This window comes from Parasteatoda tepidariorum, chromosome 8 (genome assembly GCF_982258835.1).
Source record: "Parasteatoda tepidariorum strain Cologne lab strain chromosome 8, Ptep-v5.0, whole genome shotgun sequence".
NCBI lineage: Eukaryota > Metazoa > Arthropoda > Arachnida > Araneae > Theridiidae > Parasteatoda > Parasteatoda tepidariorum.
The window spans coordinates 88095928-88104444 of record NC_141762.1 but is presented as its reverse complement, the minus strand read 5'-3'; the positions used below and the strand labels follow the sequence as shown (position 1 = coordinate 88104444).

Genomic DNA, 8517 nt, shown 5'->3' with positions numbered 1-8517 from the left:
CCCAACACACACACACACACACACACACACACACACACACACACATATATATATATATATATATATATATATATATATATATATATATATATATATATATATATATATATATATACAATTCGAACTAATTTAGACAACCTGCAAAACAATTAAAAAAAAAACAGTAACATTTTAAATCTGATCAAATTTAATTAGTTTTAAAAGTTGTTTCTAACGAAAAAGAGAATTATATAAATCATTTGAATACTTGGGGAAAAGAGGGCCTTTTGTATCTTTCAGAAAATACATTATAAGAATGCATATGCTTCATAATTAAACAACTTCTAATTTTTCTATACAATAAGATGCATTGTTCTTTCATATTCTTATTTGATGAAATATTTAAAGATAATTATTTAATGAAAATAATTACTGTTATTGTAACTTTGATACTACTTTTTTTGAGAAACTAAACTGTTGTAATGGTTGGTTATGAACTACATTTTATAATCTTAATATTATTTTATTGCCATTTTATTTGATTACAAGAAGCAACTATAATATATAAATCAATAACACTTTATGAACAACTTTAAAAACTCTATAATACTCTTTTTTCACATATAATTTATGACTACAAGAATATGCTTATAGCAGTGATATACAGATGATATAAATGTATTGTAAATTATATATATTGTAAAAGATTCATAACATAAAATTTAAAAAATAATAATATAATATAATTATAGTAATATAAAATTAAAATTTAAAAATTATTCAATAAAATTTTTTTTTTAAAAAAAAAAGGAAGAAAATGGCAATCTGAAATAAAAGAAAAAATGCAGAAGAAAGATTACAAAATTTGTGCCCGAGATGCTATGGAAGTTCCTTAACTCGAAGAAAGTTTGATAAAAATTAAATAATGCAATTTAAAAATACAAAGCAATCATGTCATTATAAATTATAAAATTCCTTTTTTTTTCTTCAAATTTTTCAGTAGAAGGATTATGGAAGTTTATTATTAAAGTATTAAAATATAATACAAAGTGTGAGTTACTTAAAACAAAAAAAAATAATAATAAGTAAAAAAAAAAAGAAAAAGGAAAAAGTTTTTATCGCTTTATTACGATCACTGGTTACCCATTGGTCAAATGCTTTTTCGTTCTGCATTGACTCCGTTAAACGCCACAACATTTCAAATCATGGGTTGCAGAAACTGTCTCCATTGATGTTTGTCGTCGGATTGGTTTTCAAATCCTGCCTATGTACGTGTTTCATAATACTTTTCATCCTTCAGCATTCATATTTATATTAAAATCACCATCAAGACAGTTATTATACGTTAATAATAATAAGAATATCAAAATACTTTAAATTATTATTATGTAATTACATTAAAAATGCCTGCTAGTGAAAATAAAAAGAAAAACAGCAGCTTTCGCAATCCTGTTTATTTACATGTTTCAAGAACTCACAAAATACTTTTTCTTCTTCAGTATTCATATTTATATTCAAATCACCGACTAGCCAGTAATTATAAGTTAACAATGCAAAGAATATAAAAATACTTTAAATTATTATTACGTAAATATATTAAAAATGCCTGCTAGTTAAAAGAAAAACAGCAGCTTTCGCCGTAGCAACGCATGCGATGACGACGCATTCTCACTGTTAACTATTACTCTTGAACACAGTTGACAAGTGTGATGACGTCCAAATAATTTGAACACTCCCATTTTCATTGCGATGCGAAGACAGAATATTGTTTAAAGTGGTGCGTGGTATACCACGTTCTTCGGCAAAACGTGCTTTCGATAAATTTGAATTTTCAAAATCTTCAGCGATTTTTTCTTTCTCTGATAGAGTCAACGTCTTTCTCTTTGCCAACATGATGACACGATGAGAGAGGTTCGAATGAAATTCTTTCCTCTGGTCTGGTCAGCAAGTGGTCACGTGACACGATGGGAAAACTTGTCCTTTGTTCTTGTCGGAATGGCGAAAGCCCCCTCCTTGGAAGTGTGGACAGGGACGTGCAATTACTGGCAGCAAAGGCAGGAGAAAATTATTTGTGAACTGGGGAGTGGAAACTCTCTCCGTTGGCTGCAACATTTTCTTAGAACTCGAGAGGGGTAAATGCCTTGTAAGGAAGTTAAATAGGCTTGCATAAGAAAAGAGCTCCCCGCTCCTCAGATAAAAATCACCTTATAAGTTATAACGAATTTAAAAAAAACTTGACTTGAATTTTAAAATCCGATAATCTGTAACAAAGAATTCCTATACAGTGAGCCAGGACTTTGATTGATTTGATTTGCTCATTTACGTGGCATTAGAGCTGCACAATGGGCTATTAGTCCATAGGGGATCATGCAATATTGTTTTAGTTCGTTTGCCATATTACTTAACTACGCAAATTTTTGTATATGAATTCCCAAAGACATGTATAGCAAAAATTTCAAATGTTCCCCAAGGGGAACTTGCACATTAATTAGTAAAAACTTAATTAAAAATGGATCCCATTGCAGGCTTTTGCGTGTAGTAGTAGATAATGCTCATAGATGGCGCCATCAAAATTTATTTTTATTTTAAGAAATAAAACAATTTCAAGCATATTATTTAATAATTATGTCTCACAATTGTATATTTTGAAATAAATTAAACATTCAAATTAAAAATTTTGCTTATTTAACCTTTTTGAAAACTAGTTATACGTATCTGGCATCATTTGTTTGTAAACAAACGTAGCGAGATAGCTTCCAGCGATTGTTATATTCATCTAGTTACTACAAAAAAGGATGAAAAACTAGTAAATTTTAAGGAAAAAAGTATAAAGAAAGTAAAAGAATCTGCTCAAGAATGGATTACAATAGGTGGGAAAGAAGGGGAAATAGCTGACAATATAATTTCAAAAGATTTATCCACCTCAAATAGTGGCTATCATCGATAGTGCTACATGCGTTTTACGGATAAGACGAAAATTGAAAAAGCCAGAAGTAAAGCATGTAGAAATGTCTGGGAAAGAAAAGTCTGGGGTCTGGGAAACATCCCTAAGGATGATCCGAAGACATGCCATCACAATTTTGATCCTCCGCTGAGGGGATGGCAACCCCGCTTCGGTAGCCCGACGACCTGCACGCGAAGTCGAGCACTTTACGGTAGAACAGTTTAACGAGGATCAATACCGCACACCCTCGGTCCCTACGCAGACTGATCCAAGTTTTCACCCACCCGCACACTGACCTCAGCCAGTGATGCTGACTTCGGTGATCTGCTGGGAACCGTGTGATAGGACTTTGGAAAAGTGACTTTATATGCAGATGACCTTATATCAAGGTCTGACTGTATTTACTTATCACAATTATTTCCGAAGGAACTAAAAAATTACTTTCCGAATAACATTTAAAACTATAACATTCTTTTTTTTACTTTTTTTTATTGAAACACAAATAAATTTTAATAATAATACAATAAAGAGCCTTTAATTATGCAATATTCACTTTTTTAGCTTCCAAAACAACAATGTGCATATTAAATGCTTCATAATAAAAATAGTAATAGTTTTTATCCATGCTAAGCCAAATTTCTAAGAATTAATTAAATTGTAAACATGTAATTGTCAATTATCTGTAAAAAAAACTGAGCAAAAATAATAAAATATTATTTTTTCTTAATTGTGATTTCAGTGTTTTAATTCGTTCTTATATCGTTCGTTATTGTTAAGTAAAATTGTTATTTCTTTCAAAGTCATGAGAAACTGCAAACTGTCAACTATTAACTTCTGCTTAAATTTTGTAAAAATAGTTAAATATTAATTTTAACTACTTTATTTCTATCAATATTTTATATTCTATCAATTATTCATTTTTAAATGTAATTTGCTTTAGATTCAACCAAATAACAATAAATTATACAATGCATTCCATTAAAGAGTCACTAGCATTTAAAAATCTTTCATTCTTAGATCATTCAGTTTCATTTTATATAGATATATATATTTAAATTACGGACATATGAAGAAAAAAAATAATAAAAAATAACAAACAACTGGAAAAAAATAAATAAAAAGGATAAAAGTTTTTAAAAAAATCCGGAAGATAAAAGATATAATCTTTTCATCAGCCCACACGATTATATCCGTAAAAAAGAGTGCTTTCTGATATTGTATCAATATAGCCAAAGCAAAATATATTAATACAATAGTGTGAGGAGAACTCAAAATTTTTTTTTACTAAAATTACAACAAATAAAATAAAACACAAAAAGTAAAAATAGCACGTAAAAACAGAAAATAAAATAAAAGAAAAAGAAAAAACAGAATAAAACATAGATGAAATATAGGTTTCATCTATAAAGCGAGTAGCGAATTCAAATGTACGGGAGATTTTTTAAGAATGATTTGAAAAATATTTTCGTAACAAGATTGCCAGATTGCAAAATATGAAAATAAAAACGCAAATTGAGTGTAATTAGAGGAGTTTTGTTTTAAAGTGCTGTTCTTACTGCATTGCTGAAGTGCGTTTGATTTGTTAGTTACCAAGGATGGGCCCGAAATGGATGTGCTGTACCTTGCGCCGAAATGGATGTAATATTATACTGGATAATTTAGGGAAGTTGACCATAAATAATTTTAGAAAATAAATATTTATTTAAGAAAAAAATATAAATAGAAAAGAGAAACATGAATTGCCTGTTTTGCACATAATTTTAGCCACGGATTTACCCGAAAAGGATTTGCACATGGAAAAATTATATAAATTAACAAAGAAAAACTTTGCTTCTTTCTCTTTGTAAAAATAAGTTCTTTTCTGGTTATTAGCTTTCAAACTTTACGGAACTAACACATTATTTCGATTCATAAACATAGTTTAAAAAAACTTTCTTGGCCATTATATTAAAAAAATACCATTTTAAACTTATAAAAATATTTTACTAGTTGGAGAAAATGACACTATAAATACTTTATTTTAAGAAGTTCAGTTTTAACTTTAATTATTAAGAAAAATGAAAGCATATATCGACACTTTTTTTTCTACATATTCTGTTATATTCAGAATCCCCGATTTTAAAATATGTAGTTAATAGCAATTTGTTCATACTCAATCATTAGGAAACATCAACCTTAAACCCTAATTACTGAAACAAAATAATAATTTAGTTTCATAATGACATTAGAAATTTTACAATTGTTTATAGATATTTAAATTTAAGATGATATAATTTATAGATATTTAAATTCAAGAGAATATAATTTTTAAAAGAATCATAAATATTTAGAATAACTACATTAAAAAAATAAGTAATGAAATTAGGAGAATTTCAACTGCTCACTATATATTTTATTTATACTCTTTACTTACATTTCAATTTTCTTCGACTTAATCCATTTTTTAATTTCTATTCCTTCTAGGCGATTTAGATAACAAATTTTTATAAAAGTTCTTAACGATAGAAAAAACGTATTACTGTTTTACATTAACTCTGTCATTTCGGAATCCATTCTTTACATAGTTGTTCATTTAATTTAGGGAGCACGTGGAAAATTATATATTTTGTTTTTCTATCAGAATTTTCGCAAGTTGCAATCGCGCAAACTGGAATTTCGTTAATAGTTTTAAAATTTTTTAAATTCACGGCGAAAACTGAGGAAAATCATTATAGAAAATAACAAATGTCTTAGAATATGTCACAAAAAGAAATGCTCCAATATTAGTTAGAGCTAGTAAGGCCGTACGCTCTGTTCTTGAAGTAAAAGTGCGAGCATTACGCCAAAGTGACGTCACTAGAGAAAATCGGAGGATTGGCGCGGCGAGAGTTTCTTCTAAGGAGTGAACCAGCCCTTCTATTCTCTTCAGCCCTGTATATATATATATGTATATATATATATATATATATATATATATATATATATATATATATATATATATATATATATATATATATATATTCTATATATATATATATATATATATATATATATATATATATATATATATATATATATATATATATATATATATATATATATATATATATATATATATATATATATATCTATATATATATATTATATATATATATATATATATATATATATATATATATATATATATATATATATATATATATATATATATATATATATATATATATATATATATATATATATATATATATATATTATATATATATATATATATATATATATATATATATATATATATATATATATATATATATATATATATATATATATATATATATATATATATATATATATACATAATATTCAAATAGAAGAAACTGATAAGTTCTATTTCCTTTTTACTTGGTAATTATTATGCACCATCGAATTCATTTTGAAATGAAAAAAAAGTTATAGTAACATATGCTTAAAAGTTCAAATCGTAAAAATTCTCATTGAAGAATAATTATACTTGCAAATAAAAGAACCCATCAAAATCGAATATATAATAAAATTATCTTTCTCCCTTTTGTAAATATTTAAAAGGCATTACAAATGCCTTTGTTCATGTTAAATTAAGAAAAAAAATAATTTCTCAAAATATAATTAAATCTTTTTTAAGGAGCCTTATAATTTTTCATATTTTCTATTAGTTATGTAACAATACGATTTAGCAAAATATGTTTCATTTGTGTAAAACTCAATTCAAAATACTGGAAAACGATTTATTCAAATTATCTTCCTTTGTGAGCGATTAAATGTAGTTAAATGCCCCAAATTATGTTCTTTATATTTGAATTGTAAAGCGAATTCCATCATTATTTAGTTTATTAAATTATGCATTGTTGAATCGAAAAAAAATCAATAGTTTTTTCAGTAGTATTGAGCCTAAACAATTTATGTAAGTAAAGTATTGTTACTATAGTACTGCCTGTTACCGTTTTATTATCATAACGAAATTGTCTCAAAACTGTAAATTTAGTGACAGTGACATCGGAAAATCTGGCTTTTCTAGTAAGTTTAATTGCTTTTGTCTAGTATTTTTTAAATATTCGAATCTTTAGTAATATTTGTTTTGCAATGTAAAATACTTTAGAGCTCTTTACGAATGAACTCACTAACATTATTTTCTTCTAATATATCTCGTATCAGACAGTGGCAAGAAAATAGCATTATTTTGGAAAACATTCATATGCTTTTTATCTATTAAAAAATGTCTTACATGATTCAGGCTATTCATCTTAAATTTGATTCTAAAATATCTTTTATGTAATATTATTTTCATGAAAAGAAACCCCCTTGAACAAAATCGAGTAAATTACGCGATTTTGAATCATAATTGCAAAACTAGATAATGCAAATATAAATTTTCATAAATCAAAGCATTTCATTTATTGTTGGAGCAATGAGTTGTACATAATATTCATTAAACCATTTACCGAGTTCAAAAAACTCTCGGATTCAAACCTTAATAATTTGATTATTTTACCTATTTATCACAGAACCAATCTTAAAATTGGTAATATTTAAAAAGTCCTTTTCTGCCTTTCGTACAAACTAGATTTCCCCAACCTTTAAAACTATATTGCTGCCATCAATAGCTGAGGTGCTTACCAATGACCTTGTTACTGTGGTCTTGAGTCTGTTATCACTTTCTTATACTTCGATTTAAAGGACATGACAGATAAAGACATAATTCGAATATTAAATTGTCTTATATAGCTGAAATTCGAATCATAAAGGTTTGGGTTTTCTTCTAAAACTATTCAAAACTGTTCTTCGACTACTGACCTTGATTTCAGAGCTTCATTTCATATCTTTAAGAATTCCATTTACAGGTACCGCAGTGGACTGATCGTTAAGACACGGTTCCCAGCAGATCACCGAAGTCAAGCATCCCTGGCTGCGGTCAGTGTGCGGGTGGGTGACCACTTGGATCAGCCTGCGTAGGGACCGAGGGTGTGCGGTATCGGTCCTCATTAAACTGTTCTACCGTAAAGTGCTTGATTTCGCGTGCAGGTCGTCGGACTACCGAAGCGGGGGTGCCATCCCCTCCGCAGAGGATCAAAATTGTTATGGCATGTCTTCGGATCATCCTCAGGGATGTTTCCCAGACCATCGCCAATAGCCCATTGTGCAGCTCTAGTGCGACGTAAATGAACAACAACAACAACAACAATCCAATTACAGAGTTATGATATATATATATATATTTTTTTTTTTAATGGCGGGCACTTGGAACTATTGTCCATTGGCCTCAGAAAGTGCCAGAACTGCTATTCGTTACCCAGTGGACACCTGTGGCGAAGCCACGGCGGTGGAGCAGAGTCGCCCACGTCACACAACCTCAAACCCAGGGCGGGTCACATTCCCACAATCACACACAGAGGAGAACACAAAGAGAGAGAAGAAACATCCATGCCCAGAGCGGGATTCGAACCCACAGCCACTGGCTCCGCAGTCAGGCACGCTTACCGCTCGGCCACCTGGCCGGCGTTATGATATTACTAGTTCCCCATTCTTTCCAAATGACCAGAAATCCATTTTACTTTATTTCAATCTATGGCTCTTACTCG

General features: G+C 28.7%; 1 protein-coding gene across 1 annotated transcript in view; it reads right to left on the bottom strand.

The window, feature by feature from the left end:
* The window catches only part of LOC147806500 (uncharacterized), a 251109-nt gene that overhangs the window by 152502 nt on the left and 90090 nt on the right, over positions 1-8517 (bottom strand). The window lies entirely within an intron of this gene.